This window comes from Pongo pygmaeus, chromosome 6 (assembly GCF_028885625.2).
Source record: "Pongo pygmaeus isolate AG05252 chromosome 6, NHGRI_mPonPyg2-v2.0_pri, whole genome shotgun sequence".
In the NCBI taxonomy this organism is placed as follows: domain Eukaryota; kingdom Metazoa; phylum Chordata; class Mammalia; order Primates; family Hominidae; genus Pongo; species Pongo pygmaeus.
The window spans coordinates 122745576-122761883 of NC_072379.2; the positions used below are offsets into that span (position 1 = coordinate 122745576).

Sequence of the window (16308 nt, forward strand, 5' to 3'; positions counted from 1 at the left end):
AATATTGCTGCCTGATCCTTTCTCTGGAAGCTTCGTCCCAGAGGGGCAGCCACCTATATGAGTTGTCTGTCCACCTCTACTGGGAGGTGTCTCCCAGATAGGCTACACGGGCATCAGGGACTCACTTGAGGAGGCAATCTGTCCTTTCTCAGAGCTCAAATATGGTGCTGGGAGAACCACTGCTCTCTTCAGAGCTGTCAGACAGAGATGTTTAAGTCTGCAGAACTTGTCTGCTGCCTTTTTTTGAGCTATGCCCTGCCCACAGAGGTGGAGTCTAGAGGCAGTAGGCCTTGTTGAGCTGCAGTGGGCTCCACCCAGTTTGAGTTTCCTGGCTGCTTTGTTTACCTACCAAGCCTCAGCAATGGCGGACACCCCTCCCTCAGCCAGGCTGCTGCTTCACAGTTCAATCTCAGACTGCTGTGCTAGCAGTGAGCAAGGCTCTATGGGTGTGGGCCCCACTGAGCCAGGCACGGGAGAGAATCACCTTGTCTACTGGTTGCTAAGTCCTTGGGAGAAGCACTATTTGGGCAGAGTGTCCCATTTTTCCAGGTAGTCTGTCACGGCTTCCCTTGGCTAGGAAAGGTAAATCCCCCAATCCCTTACACTTCCTGGGTGAGGTGATGCCCCTGCCTGCTTCAGCTCGCCCTGCTTGGGCTGCACCCACTGTCCAACCAGTCCCAATGAGATGAACCAGGTACCTCAGATGGAAATGCAGAAATCACCTGTCTTCTGCGTCGATCATGCTGGGAGCTGCAGACTGGAGCTGTTCCTATTCGGCCATCTTCCAGTTTCAATAGTTCTTTATTTATGCTATCTATTTATTTTCCTTTTTTTTTTTTTGAGATGAAGTCTTGCTCTGTTGCCCAGGCTAGAGTGTAGTGGTGTGATCTCAGCTCACTGCAACTGCTGCCTCTGGGGTTCAAGTGATTCTCCTGACTTAACCTCCTGAGTAGCTGGGACTACAAGAGCATGCCATCATGCCCAGCTAATTTTTATATTTTTAGTAGAGATGGGGTTTCACCATATTGGCCAGACTGGTTTTGCCTTCCTGACCTCAAGTGATCTGCCTGCCTCAGCCTCCCAAACTGTTGGGTTACAGGGGTGAGCCACCGTGCCTTGCTATTTATGCCATTTATTTCACTGAAGATTTCTCCTCTCATTTCTTGAATCATTTTTTTTAATTTCCTTGAATTGGACTTCACATTTTTCTGATGCCTCCTTGTTTAGCTTAATAACTGACCTTCTGAATTCTTTTTCAGGAAAATCAGGAATTTCTTCTTGGTTTAGAGCCATTGCTGGTGAGCTAGTGTAATTTTTTTGGGGGGTGTTAAAGAAAGTTGTTTTGTCATATTACCAGAATTGTTTTTCTGGTTCCTTCTCACTTGGGTAGGCTATGTCAGAGGGATGGTATAGGGCTCAAAGCTGCTGTTCAGACTTTTTTGACCCATGGGGTGTTCTCTTGCTGTAGTATTCGCCCCCTTTTCTTACGGATGTGGTTTCCAGAGAGCTGAGTGGTAGTGATCATTATCTCTCTTCTGTATCTAGCGACCTAGCTGGTCTGCCAGGCTTCAGGCTGGCACTGAGGGTTGTCTGCACAGAGTCTTGTGATGTAAACCATCTGCAGGTCTCTCAGCCACGGATACCAGCACCTGCTCTGGTGGAGGTGGCAGCAGGGTGAAATGGACTCTGTAAGGGTCCTTAGTTTTGGTTGCTTAATGCACTATTTTTGTATTGGCCTCCTGCCAGGAGGTGGCACTTTGAAGAGAGCATCAGCTGTAGTAGCATAGGGGCATCAGGCAGTGGGCAGGGCCCTAGAATTCCCAAGAGTATATGACCTTTGTCTTCAGCTTCCAGGGTGGGTAGGGAAGGACCATCAGGTGGGGGCAGGGCTAGGCATGTGTAAGTTCAGACTCTCCTTGGGTGGGTCTTGGTGGCAGCTGCTATGGTGGATGGGGGTGTTATTCCCAGGCCAATGGTGTTATATTCCCAGGAGGATTAGGGTTGCCTCTGTGGCGTCATGCAGGTCGTCAGGGGAGTGAGGGAAAGCTGGCAGTCATAGGCCTCACCCAGCTCTCATACAACCCAAAAGGCCAGTCTCACTCCCACCGTGCCCTCTCAAACAGCACTAAGTCTGTTTCCAAGCAGTGGGCAAGCAGGACTGAGAACTTGCCCCAGACTACCAGCCTCCTAGCTGTGAAAGCAAACTGGGCTTTCCTGCCTCCCTGCCTGTGGAGTCTGCATACCAGATTCACACTCTCCCCTGAGGTCTGGACAGGAAACTTCACATTCTGTTGGAATTGTTACAAAGTTCAGCTGGAGGTTTCCTTTTCCCTGTGGTCTTTTCCAAATACCTTTGGCAGCCCTCCCTAAGGACCCCTATGAGACAAAGCAGAAATAGCTTCCCAGGGGACTCAGAGAGTCCACAGGGCTTTTCCTGCTGTTTCCTCTATCTCTGTATTTCACTCAGCTCTCTGAATTGACCCAGCTCAAGGTAAGGTCAGAATATTCTCCCGTGATCTAGACCTTCAGGTTCCCCATTGAGAGTGTGTGTTTGTGGGCAGACAATCTCCATTTCCCACTTCCACAGCTTGGGCTGTATTTGAGGTGTCTCCTGGGTCTTCCAAGAGCATTCTGCTTCCTTCAGATGGTCTGTGGGTGCTCTCAGCTTTCCTGGTTAATTTCTGCAGTAGTTCTGGAGCAAAAGTTCACGATGTGAGTCTCCATACACTGCTCTGTCTGTCCACGTGAGAGCTGCAGTCTAGTCCTGCCTCTTGTCTGCCATGATCTCCTAGAATAACTTTCTACTATGGTTTTTGTTTCCTTTTGTCTTTCTACTTTTAAAAATTTTCTGAGACATACTTTTAGTTGGTTTCAGTCTTTGAGTCATGTTACCCCCTTTCATTTTCAGCTTTATAGTGTATTTTTTCTAATCATAGGTGCTGAAAATGACACAGTAAATAAATACACATGTTCAGCTCACCATCTTGAGCCATTAGTTCTAGTAAATTCATGTTGTATTTACTCAGGATGATACCTAATACTCTATTCAACGATTCCATTATCATCAAAAATAGCACATTAGGATCTATTATTTTAATAATACATGCTTTAGGCCTGGCGCAGTGGCTTACACCTGTAATTCCAGCACTTTGGGAGGCCAAGGCAGGTGTATCACAAGATCAGGAGATCAAGACCATCCTGTCTAACATGGTGAAACCCTGTCTCTACTAAAAATACAAAAAAATTAGCCGGGTATGGTGGCATGCGCCTGTAGTCCCAGCTACTTGGGAGGCTGAGACAGGAGAATCGCTTGAACCTGGCAGGTGGAGGTTGCAATGAGCTGAGATTGTGCCACTCCACTCTAGCCTAGGCAACGAAGTGAGACTCCGTCTAAAAAATAATAATAATAATAATACATGCTTTAGTACACAAAGCACTTGACCCCCTTTTTTCTCTTTATTCTGGAAGTCTTACATATACAGTTTTCTTTTCTTCCTTATTTTCCAGCTAAAGAGTCAAAGTTTTCTTTCTTCCATCTTAAGTTAGTGAATTTAAAATGGATATTTTCAGAAAGCAATGGTCATTTATACCAAGATGCTTTTAAGAGAACTGACTTTGGTTATAAAGAGATTTAATGCAAGCCTCCAGTTTAACTTGGAGGACTGAGTCACCCCTGTAATAACATGTTTGTCTGAACCACGCACAGGACATCCTTTGCCATTCAACCTCTGATTTGCACAAGGTGACTAAAGGATCAGCAGCAAACAAAATCAAAGGTAAAATAGACATTTTTTTCCTGTTTGCAAAAATTTTTTAAATTGTTTTTAGAAATTTGAGGAGTTAGAAAAAAGCCAATATTAATTTCTTGGAATACTCAATTTCTTTTGCAGCCTAACTTAACTTTACTTAATTTTCAAATGCAGTACCTTTTGAAATATGAGTTTGTTTTTATGAACCAAGCAGCCTAAAATACACATTTGTCACTGATAGTTACGAGCTAAATTTCAGTTAACTTTTTATTTATTATAAATCTACTTTTGAAAATAATTTCCACTTTAATAACTACTCAAGGCTTTCTTCATTTTTCTTGTGTGCATAGTTTCTGTGATTGCATTACTAACCTTAACTTGTGATAGCATCGAAATGTATTCCATGAAGCAGGTTAGTAAATTAACTACAAACAAGCCATAGGAACACATGACTTTATGAGACAGCCATAAATTTAATATTTTTTTGAATCAATAGATGTGAAACATTCCTCAAGCTAACTTTATAAACATAAATGTTTTCCATTAGAGTATAAGTGCGTATTTTGACAAAGATTTTACTTTTGCACCATCTTTAATGAAGCATGTTTTTCATACTTAATTTTATAGTTATAGTTACCATGATGGTCAATACAAGAGGACTGTTTGTTGGAATAAGTATTGCAGATTTTAGGAAGCATGCAACATTTAAAAGGGCTCAGAAAGTGGATGATTTTTGGTTGTAAAACTGGGTAATACATTTTCTCTCCAAGCATTGTTAAAGTGACTGAATATTTAGAGATAACAATCATCTGGCATTTCAAAAAAGAAAAATCTTAGTAATTGGGGAGAGGGTAAATAAATAAACATATATATATGTACATACGGATAGATTTAGATTTTCCAGAAAAGAAGGAACAAGTACCAAAACAGTATAAGGAAGGTAAATCTTAAATCATTCAACCTATTAAAGAGAAATCTTAAAGTTGAGAAATTTAATAATGATAGGGAAAATGCTGTTTACTTTAGTGACTATGTATATGACTGTATGTATGTATATAAAGTGAAAATTTGAAAAATTATGAGCTAATAAAACTTGTTATCTCTAGATCCTGGAGTACCTGAATAACTAATGCACAGTCTCTTTCTCTCTCTCTCTCTCTTTCTCTTTCTCTCTCTTTTTGAGACAGAGTTTCTCTGTCACCCAAGCTGGAGTGCAGTGGCGCGATCTTGGCTCACTGCAACTTCTGCCTCCTGGGTTCAAGCGATTCTCCTGCCTCAGCCTCCTAAGTAGCTGAGATTACAGGCACCCACCACCATGTCTGGCTAATTTTTGTATTTTTTGGTACAGACAGAGTTTCATCATGTTGGCCAGGCTGGTCTTGAACTCCTGGCCTCAAGTGATTGGCCCGTTTTGGCCTCCCAAAGTGCTAGGATTACAGGTGTGAGCCACTGCAACTGGCCCAGGCTTTCTTTTTTAAAACAATATACATAAACAAAACAAAAGAGAAACCTTTTAAGACAAAACGTTTGTTCCTTCATAGACATGCTGACTTGAATAATCTTCATAATACTTGGTTCTCCGCAGGGTATGGTGGAGCGTGCCTGTAGTCCCAGCTACTCAGGAGGCTGAGGCAGGAGAATTGCTTAAACACAGGAGGCGGAGATTGCAGTGGACCAAGATCGCATCACTGCATTCTAGCCTGGGCGATGGAGCCAGACTCCATCACAAATAACAAAAAAACTTGATTCTCTATTTCACCTGTTTATACAAAACTTTCCTTTCCATATTTCTCATATATTTTATCTTACATGGTAGCATGCAACCCTCTTACATACCAATAAGGTAGAATTAGAGTGACACTGGATTTTCCTCTTTGTTTCAAAGCTTTGGGAATTCTTCCAGCAAATGTGACACATGTTAGAATCATTGTTACTTGAGATACTTATTGTACTGATAAATGCAATACAATTGTAGCAATAGCTAAGAAAGCTTAGTCACATGATTTATTTCAGCCTTGCTTGTAAATTAGAATTCAGTTTGATGATGGAAAGAAGAGCTCTTGTTGAAATATGAATACTTAGATTTTTGTTGTTGTTGTTGAGACAGGGTCTCACTCTGTCACTCAGGATGGAGTGCAGTGGCATGGTCACTGCTCACTGCAGCCTTGAACTCTTGGGCTCAGACGATCCTCCCACTTCAGCCTCCTGAGTATCTGGAACCACAGGAATGCACCACCAGCCGGCTAATTTTTTGTATTTTTTGTAAAGACAGGTTTTTGCCATGTTGCTCAAGCTGGTCTCTAACTCTTGGGCTCAAGCGGTCCTTGGCCTCGGCCTCCCAAAGTACTGGGATTACAGTCGTGAGCCACCGCGTGACTCTACTTATAATAGAATTACAGATACTGTGAATTTCTAACAAGAACAACCTGTAGTTGTCTTGTTCACAGACCGAAGTCTCTTTACCTGAGTACTAAGCATGGGCCTAATGTTCATAATAGGCCCAAATGCATGAATCCTGTGCTCTATCTTATCATGAATATGTGAAAAATCTAAATCTCATTCTTCAAGGAGCAATATTTCTTTGATACACTATATTGGGTGGTTCAAGAACTGGCTACAATCCTAGGCTGGAGTTCCTCTGCCTTTGTCAAGAGAATTCCAGAACCTTATTGCATCCTTAGTCTAACCCAAAATCTATGATTGGAACACTTCCAAATTTCCATATTGTATTAGGAAATTCTCTCAAGATTACATCTGGAAATTAAAATCTATTGTGAAACATTTTGAAGTTATAAGGTTTGTGTAATTAGACTGCATGCAATTAGCAGTCTTAGACAAATAAACTTATTTTTAAAGAATTAAAAAATATTCCTATGAAAAAGTATTTCTTCACATTTATGGTTAATATATGTTGCTATGAATTAATGTAGGAACTCAACTTACTTTACTAAGATCCAAGTGCAACACAGTTCTCACACCATGTGAATGGGAAACCAAAGTAGACAACAAATTATCTAATGATCTTTTAAAAAATACATGCAAATTAATGATTAGTTAAATACTACATTTGATGTTTCAACAAAGTTTTTTAAAATTATACTGTAAGTTCTGGGATACATCTGCAGAATGTGTGGGTTTGTTACGTAGGTATACGTGTGTCATGGTGGTTTGCTGCACCAATCGACCCGTCATCTACATTAGGTATTTCTCCCAATGCTGTCCCTCCCCTAGCCCTCTGCCCCCTGACATCCCCTGTGTGTGATGTTCCCCTCCCTGTGTCCATGTGTTCTCATTGTTCGACTCCCACTTACAAGTGAGAACATGTGGTGTTTGGTTTTCTCTTCCTGTGTTAGTTTGCTGAGAATGATGGTTTCTAGCTTCATTCATGTCCCTGCAAAGGACATGAACTCATTCTTTTTTATGGCTGCATAGTATTCCATGGTGTATATGTGCCACATTTTCTTTATCTAGTCTATCATTGATGGGCATTTGGGTCGGTTCCAAGTCTCTGCTGTTGTGAATAGTGCTGCAATAAACACGTGTGGATGCGTCTTTATAGTAGAATGATTTATAATCCTTTCGGTATACACCCAGTAATGGGATTCCTGGGTCAAGTGGTATTTCTGGTTCTAGATCCTTGAGGAATTGCCACACTGTCTTCCACAATGGTTGAACTAATTTACATTCCCACCAACAGTGTAAAAGCCTTCCTATTTCTCCACATTCTCTGAAGCATCTGTTGTTTCCTGACTTTTTAATGATTGCCATCCTAACTGGTGTGAGATGGTATCTCATTGTAGTTTTGATTTGCATTTCTCTAACGACAAGTGATGATGAGCTTTTTTTCATGTTTGTTGGCCGCATAAATGTCACCTTTTGAGAAGTTTCTGATTATATCAGTTGCCCACTTTTTTATGGGGTTGTTTATCTTGTAAATTTGTTAAGTTCCTTGTAGATTCTGGATATTAACCTTTTGTCAGATGGGTAGATTGCAAAAATTTTCTCTTATTCTGTAGGTTGCTTGTTCACTCTGATGATAGTTTCTTTTGCTGTGCAGAAGCTCTTTAGTTTAATTAGATCCCATTTGTCTATTTTGGCTTTTGTTGCCATTGCTTTTGGTGTTTTAGCCATGAAGTCTTTTCCCATGCCTATGTCCTGAATGGTATTGCCTAGGTTTTCTTTTAGGCTTTTTATGGTTTTAGGTCTTAGGTTTAAGTCTTTAATCCATCTTGAGTTATTTTTTGTATAAGATGTAAGGAAGGGGTTTAGTTTCAGTTTTCTGCATATGGCTAGCCAGTTTTCCCAGCACCATTTATTAAATAGGGAATCCTTTTCCTATTGCTTGTTTTTGTCAGGTTTGTCAAAAATTAGATGGTTGTACATGTGGTGTTATTTCTGAGGCCTCTGTTCTGTTCCATTGGTCTATATATTTGTTTTGGTACCAGTACCATGCTGTTTTGGTTACTGTAGCCTTGTAGTATAGTTTGAAGTCAGGTAGTGTGATGCCTCCAGCTTTGTTCTTTTTGTTCAGGATTGTCTTGGCTATACAGGCTCTTTTCTGGTTCCATATGAAATTTAAAGTAGTTTTTTCTACTTCTGTGAAGAAAGTCAATGGTAACTTGATGGGAATAGCATTGAATCTATAAATTACCTTGGGCAGTATGACCATTTTCACGACATTGATTCTTCTTATCCACAAGCATGGAATATTTTTCCATTTGTTTGTGTCCTCCCTTATTTCCTTGAGCAGTGGTTTCTAGTTCTCCTTGAAGAGGTCCTTCACGTTCCTTGTAAGTTGGATTCTTAGGTACTTTATTCTCTTTGTAGCAATTGTGAATAGGAGTTCATTCATGATTTGGCTCTCCGTTGGTATATTATTGGTGTATAAGAATGCTTGTGGTTTTTGCACATTGATTTTGTATCCTGAGACTTTGCTTAAGTTGCTTATCAGCTTAAGGAGATTTTGGGCTGAGATGATGGGGTTTTCTAAATATACAGTCAGGTCACCTGCAAACAAAGACAATTTGACTTCCTCTCTTCCTATCTGAATGCTCTTTATTTCTTTCTCTTGCCTGATTGCCCTAGCCAGAACTTCCAATACTGTGTTGAATAGGAGTGGTAAGAGAGGGCATCCTAGTCTTGTGCTGCTTTTCAAAGGGAATACTTCCAGCTTTTGCCCATTCAGTATGATACTGGCTGTGGGTTTGTCATAAATAGCTCTTATTATTTTGAGATACATTCCATTAATGCCAGTTTATTGTTTTTAGCATGAAGGGGTGTTGAATTTTATTGAAGGCCTTTTTGGCATCTATTGAGATAATCATGTGGTTTTTGTCATTGGTTCTGTTGATGTGATGGATTACATTTATTGATTTGCATATGTTGAACCAGTCTTGCATCTCAGGGATGAAGCCAGCTTGATTGTGGTAGATAGGCTTTTTGATGTGCTGCTGGATTCAGTTTGCCAGTATTTTATTGAGAGTTTTTGCATCAATGTTCATCAGGGATATTGACCTGAAATTTGTTGTTGTTGTTGTGTCTTTGCCAGGTTTTGGTATCAGGATGATGCTGGCTTCGTAAAATGAGTTAGGGAGGAGTCCCTGTTTTTCTATGGTTTGGAATAATTTCTGAAGGAATGGTACCAACTCCTCTTTGTACCTCTGGTAGAATTCGGATGTGAATCTTTCTGGTCATGGGCTTTTTTTGGTTGGTAGGCTAGTAATTTCTGCCTCAATTTCAGAACTTGTTATTGGTCTATTCAGGGATTTGACTTCTTCCTGGTTTAGTCTTGGGAGGGTGTATGTTGCCAGGAATGTATCTGTTTCTTCTAGATTTTCTACTTTATTTGCATAGAGGTGTTTATAATACTTTCTGATGGTAGTTTGTATTTCTGTGGGATCAGTGGTGATATCCCCTTTATCATTTTTTATTGTGTCTATTTGATTCTTCTCTCTTTTCTTCTTTAGTAGTCTGGCTAGCGGCCTATTTTGCTAACCTTTTCAAAGAACTAGCTCTTGGATTCATTGAGTTTTTGAAAGGTTTTTCGTGTCTCTATTTCCTTCAGTTCTGTTCTGATCTTAATTATTTCTTGTTTTCTTCTAGCTTTTGAATTTGTTTGTTCTTGTTTCTCTAGTTCTTTTAATTATGATGTTAGGGTGTCAATTTTAGATCCTTACTGTTTCTGATGTGGGCATTTAGTGCTATAAATTTCCCTCTAAACACTGCTTTCACTGTGTCCCAGAGATCTGGTACATTGTGTCTTTGTTCTCATTGGTTTCAAAGAACTTATTTATTTCTGACTTCATTTCATTATTTAGCCAGTATTCATTCGGGAGGAGGTTGTTCAGTTCCCACATAGTTGTGTGGTTTTGAACGAGTTTCTTAATCCTGAATTCTAATTTGAATGGACTGTGGTCTGAGAGACTGTTTCTTATGATTTATGTTCTTTTGCATTTGCTGAGGAATGTTTTACTTCCAATTATGTGGTCAATTTAACAATAAGTGCTATGTGGTACTGAGAAGAATGTATGTTCTGTTGATTTTGGGTGGAGAGATTTGTAGATGTCTATTAGGTCTACTTGGTCCAGAGCTGAGTTTAAGTCCTGAATATCCTTGTTAATTTTCTGTCTTGTTGATCTGTCTAATATTGACAGTGGGGTGTTAAAGTATCCCACTATTATTGTGTGGGAGTCTATGTCTCTTTGTAAGTCTCTAAGAACTTGCTTTATGAATCTGGGTGCTCCTGTATTGGGTGCATATATATTTAGGACAGTTAGCTCTTCTTGTTGAATTGATCCCTTTACCATTATGTAATAGCCTTCCTTGTCTCTTTTGATCTTTGTTGGTTTTAAGTCTGTTTTATCAGAGACTAGGAATGCAACCCCTGCCTTTTTCTTTTATTCCTCCATCCCTTTATTTTGAACTTATATGTGTCTTTACATGTGTGATGGGTCTCCTGAATACAGCACACTAATGGGTCTTGACTCTTTATTCAATTTGCCAGGCTGTGTTTTTTAACTGGGGCATTTAGCCTGTTTACATTTAAGGTTAATATTGTTATGTGTGAATTTGATCCTGTTATTATGATGCTAGCTGGTTATTTTGCCCATTGGTCAATGCATAGTGTTGATGGTCTTTACATTTTGGTATGTTCTTGCAGTGGCGGGTACCATTTTTCCTTTCCATACGTTTCGCTTCCTTCAGGAGCTCTTGTAAGGCAGGCCCGATGGTAAGAAAATCCCTCAGCATTTGCTTGTTTTAAAGGATTTTATTTCTCCTTCTCTTTGAAGCTTAGTTTGGCTGGATATAAAATTCTGGGTTGAAAATTCTTTTCTTAAGAATGTTGGTATTGGCCCCCACTTTCTTCTGGCTTGTAGGGTTTCTGCCAAGAGATCTGCTGTTAGTCTGATGGGCTTCCCTTTGTGGGTAACCTGACCTTTCTCTCTGGCTGCCCTTAACATTTTTTCCTTCATTTTAACCTTGGGTAATCTGACAATTATGTGTCTTGGGGTTGCTCTTCTCGAGGAGTATCTTTGTGGTGTTTTCTGTATTTCCTGAATTTGAATGTTTGCCTGCCTTGCTAGGTTGGGGAAGTTTTCCTGGATAATATCCTGAAGTGTGTTTTCCAGCTTGGTGTCCTTCTCCCCATCACTTTCAGGTACACCAATCAAACATAGGTTTGGTCTTTTCACATAGTCCCATATTTGTTGGAGGCCTTGTTTGTTCCTTTTCATTCTTTTTTCTCTAATCTTGTCTTCACACTTTATTTCATTAAGTTGATCTTCAATCTCTGATATCCTTTCTTCCACTTGATTGATTTGGCTACTGATACTTGTGTATGCTTCATGAAGTTCTCATGCTGTGTTTTTCAGCTCCTTCAAGGCATTTATGTTCTTCTCTAAACTCATTATCCTATTTAGCAGTTCCTGTAACCTTTTATCAAGGTTCTTAGGTTTCTTGTATTAGATTAGAACATGCTCCTTTAGCTCAGAGGAGTTTGTTATTACCCACCTTCTGAAGCCTACTTCTGTCAGTTCATCAGACTTACTCTCCATCCAGTTTTGTTCCCTTGCTGGTGAGGAGTTGTTATACTTTGGAGGCATTTTGGTTTTTGTAATTTTCAGCATTTTTGCACTGATTTTTCCTCATCTTCATGGATTTATCTACCTGTGATCTTTGATGTTGGTGACCTTTGGATGAGGTTTTTGCATGGGTGTCCTTTTTGTTGATGTTGATGTTATTGCTTTCTGTTTTTTAGTTTTCCTTCTAACAGTCAGGCCCCTCTTCTGCAGGTCAGCTGGAGTTTCCTGGAGGTCCACTCCAGACCCTGTTTGCCTGGTACCACCAGGAGGCTGCAGAACAGCAAAGATTGCTGCCTGCTCCTTCCTCTGGAAGCTTCATCCCAGAGGTCACCTGCCAGATGCCAGCCAGAGCTCTCCTGTATGAGATGTCTGCTGACCCCTGCTGGGAGCTGTCCCTGTTAGGAGGCACAGGGGTCAGGGACCCATTTGAGGTGGCAGTCAGTCCCTTAGCAGAGCTTGATTGCTGTGCTGGGAGATCCACTGCTCTCTTCAGAGCCAGCAGGTAGGAACATTTAAGTCTGCTGAAACTGTGCCCACAGCCACCCCTTCTCCTAGTTGTTAGGGCAATGGGAGTTTTATCTATAAGCCCCTGACTGGGGCTGCTGCCTTTCTTTCAGTGATGCCCTGCCCAGAGAGGAGGAATCTAGAGAGGCAGTCTGGCTACAGTGGCTTTGCCGTGCTGTGGTGGATTCCACCCAGTTCAAACTTCCCAGTGGTTTGTTTACACTTTGAGGGGAAAACCGCCTACTCAAGCCTGGGTAATCGTGGACGCCCCTCCCTCACCAAGCTTGAGCATCCCAGGTTGACTTCAGATTGCTGTGCTGGCAGCAAGAATTTCAAGCCAGTGGATCTTAGCTTGCTGGGCTCCGTGGAGGTGGGATCCGTTGAGTTAGACCACTTGGCTCCCTGTCTTCAGCCGCCTTTCCAGGGGAGTGAATGGTTCTGTCTCACTGGTGCTCCAGGTGCCACTGGGATACAAAAAAAAAACCTCCTGGAGCTAGCTTGGTGTCTGCTGAAATGGCTGCCAGTTTTGTGCTTGAAACCCAGGACCCTGGTGGTGTAGGCACCTGAGGGAATCTTCTGGTCTGCAGGTTGCGAAGACCATGGGAAAAGCACAGTAGCTGGGCCGGATAGCACTGTCTCTCACCGCAGTCCCTCCTGGCTTCCCTTGGGTAGGGGAGGGAATTTCCCAACCCCTTGCACTTCCTGAGTGAGGTGATGCCCCACCCTGCTTCTGCTTGCCCTCCATGGGCTGAACCCACTGTCTAACCAGTCCCAATGAGATGAGCCAGGTACCTCAGTTGGAAATGCAGAAATCACCCTCCTTCTGCATTGATCTCACTGGGAGCTGCAGACCGGAGCTGTTGCTATTGGGCCATCTTGCCAGCTGCCTTTCTTTCTTTCTTTCTTTTTTTTTTTTAATAGAAACAAAACATAATTCAGTTGGTCACATAACATATACTATTTGTTATTTAAACCTGGTAATGATCAGGCTGATTGGCACAATTCAGTTGCAACATCAAGAACATCATCATTTATCCAGAAGGTGTACTTGAAGTGGAAAACTAGGCTATTAAATGGAGATATGGAATGTCTATGTAGATCAAGTGTGATGGCTCACTCCTGTAATCCCAGCACTTTGGGAGGCTGAGGCAAGTGGATCACTTGAGCTCAGGAGTTCGAGACCAGCCTGGGCAACATGGTGAAACCCTGTCTCTGCAAAAATATAAAAATTAGCTTTGGCATGGTGGCACACACCTGTAGTCCCAGGTACTCAGGAGGCTGAGGTGGGAGAATTGCTTGAGCCCAGGAGATCGAGGCTGTAGTGAGCTGATATTGTGCTACTACACTTCAGCCTATTTCAATCTCAAAAAACAAACAAACAAAAGAAATGTATATGTAGCTAACCATGTAAGATGTAAACCAAAAAGTGAAGAAAATTGTATACAGACATAATCCAACCAGCTCTTTATAAGCCAAAATCTCCTCAGATTGCTTAATTTGATGGGCTTGAAATCTCACAGTCAAGTTTAATGAAGATTGACAGAGATATTTTAGGTAGAAAACATTAGGTGCAATGCCAAAAGGCATTGCAAACTCAGGCATGACTTAATCAAATATGTGGCAGTCAGCACATAGTGGACATAAGATGTTCATTGAGCCATATAGTAGGATTGCTGTCTAGGTTAGAAGATCTGTCTTATGTGAAAATGTCAACCAGAGAAAGGCAAGGGTGCAGAGAGGAATGGGGAAAGGGTAGTGTGCAAGATCCTGTCCCATATTTATAGATTAGAATTTAAGTTCTAGTTCATAAATATAATTTTCAAAAGTTGAGACTTTAGTTTATAAGAACAGAATAGACATCAATACTATGTTTACATATATAAAATGCCATTACTATTATCATTGCACTCCTCTGCCCCAAAAGACAGTATTGTGATATGCTGGGAAGGCAAGTTAAAACAATAGAAATAAAAATTGAATAGGAAAAACAATGAAACTTTTTCTAGTGTGCTGTTTATGGTAACTGGCTCCAGAGTGTAAGATTTTAACCTGCACTCTTTACTGGCTTCTGTTATATTGCACTGAGATATTTTGTGTTGTAAACATACCAGGGTAGTTGGACATAATTCAAAGAAAGCAATCAGATTTGAGAAGGATTTAGAAAAGAAAAGTGTGGGGAAGAATAAAAAGAAATAAAAACAATGCCATAGACATTGAAGAATAAAAAATAAGATCAGAAGTTAGTCTTCATCAAAAAGGTATGGGTGATGAAATAAAATGGAATTGAAGTCTTTAAGAAAATCCAAGGAAAAAAGTTATCTGATGCTGAAGAAGTTAACAAGCAATCTAGCTTCCTGAGTTATTTAAAATTAGGCTAAATAAATCACCAAAACTAATATATAGTCAAAGAAATAAGAAAGAAAGAACAATCATTTTTTCATATCCAATTTCTCCGCATACTTTTATCTGTTGTAACTAGAGTTTTGCCTTGTTTACAATCAGAGAAGGCCTATTACTGTAAAGTATATTTTTCCACTAGTATTAAATAATTCACCGGTATTGTGCATTACATTTTGTGGAGAATAATAATACTAATCAGTTTCTTCAAGCTTATCATCAGTGTTCCTACCGAACACCTCCTAAACCATTAACCACTGTTAATTTTCTTTTACCATAGATAGTAACCAATCAATAATTAGCTTTTAATAATCAAATGTCAGAATAGAGCCTTAACTTAAAGCTGTGGCTGATAGTGTTCATTTCCATTAAAAAAATCATGCTTATTTCCTGAAAAGGGATGTTCTTGTCAGATTGCAGATAAGCATACAATTTCTCAAATAAAATTATAAAAATGATCTTCATAACAAAATCCAAGTGAAATGTAACTTTCTTTAGGAAAACTTGATTCCTTATACTGTAGTCAGAATCAATTGGCATCTTCTCTTATATATCCAAAGAACTTTGAGTTTTTAAAATCAGATTGATGGTTTTGAATTAGCTGTTACAGCAACATATTACAAAATCCCAACAGAACTTCCTTCTCAAATAAATCTCACCCCTGCTCACTTCTCTCACTTAGCCACCCTGTTCTCTTCCCTGGAAGCAAGCAATATAACCTTTTTTGAGTATCCTTCCTTATATGGTTTGGCTCTGTATCCCCACCCAAATCTCATCTCAAATTATCATCCCATATGTTGCGGGAGGGACCTGTAATCCCCATGTGTGGAGAGAGGGAAGTGATCAGATTATGCAGGCAGTTTCCCCCAAGCTGTTCTCCTGATAGTGCATGAGTTCTCACAATCCCCATGTGTGGAGGGAGGGAAGTGATCAGATTATGCAGGCGGTTTCCCCCACGCTGTTCTCCTGATAGTGCATGAGTTCTCACAAGATCTGATGGTTTTATAAGTGTTTGGATGTTCCTCTTTCATAGCACTTCTGTTTCCTGCCACCTTGTGAAGAAGGCACTTACTTCCCCTTTGCCTTCTGCCATGATTGTGAGTTTCCTGAGGCTTCCTCTGCCATAGGGAACTGTGAGTAAATTAAACCTCTTTCCTTTAAAATTACCCAGTCTCGGGTATTTCCTTATAGCAGTGTGAGAACAGACTAATATAGCTCCAGAGATATTCCTCAGTACACAAATTACTATACTGTGTACATATGTAATTTGTGTGTGTATGTGTATGTGTATATATATATATATACATATTCCTTTCTTTGAAAAATGGCAACAATCTATACACACTTTATTAAAATTTGTAGCTTGTGTACAGATACACATGTAAAACAAATATATATTTTAAAGACTATTTTAATATCTGGTGAATGTCCTTATCAATACGTAGAAGAAACATCATTCTTTGTTATAGGTGCATAGCATTCCACTGTCTACAAGGCCGTGCCTTATGTGGCCTTTGCCTTATAGTAGACATTTATTTTGTCGTCCTAATTATAAGAATTAGGAAGACATTAATTTT

At 40.3% G+C, this 16308-nt stretch overlaps 1 protein-coding gene across 1 annotated transcript in view; it reads left to right on the forward strand.

Annotated features, from left to right (window-relative positions):
- The first annotated feature begins 800 nt into the window (after positions 1–800).
- The window catches only part of LOC129041287 (hyaluronidase-4), a 32314-nt gene continuing 16806 nt past the window's right edge, over positions 801–16308 (forward strand). Inside the window, exons 1-2 of the mRNA XM_054496736.1 lie at positions 801–1298; positions 3707–3776. The gene's annotated coding sequence lies outside the window, so the exon portion shown is untranslated. The remainder of the gene's footprint in view (positions 1299–3706; positions 3777–16308) is intronic.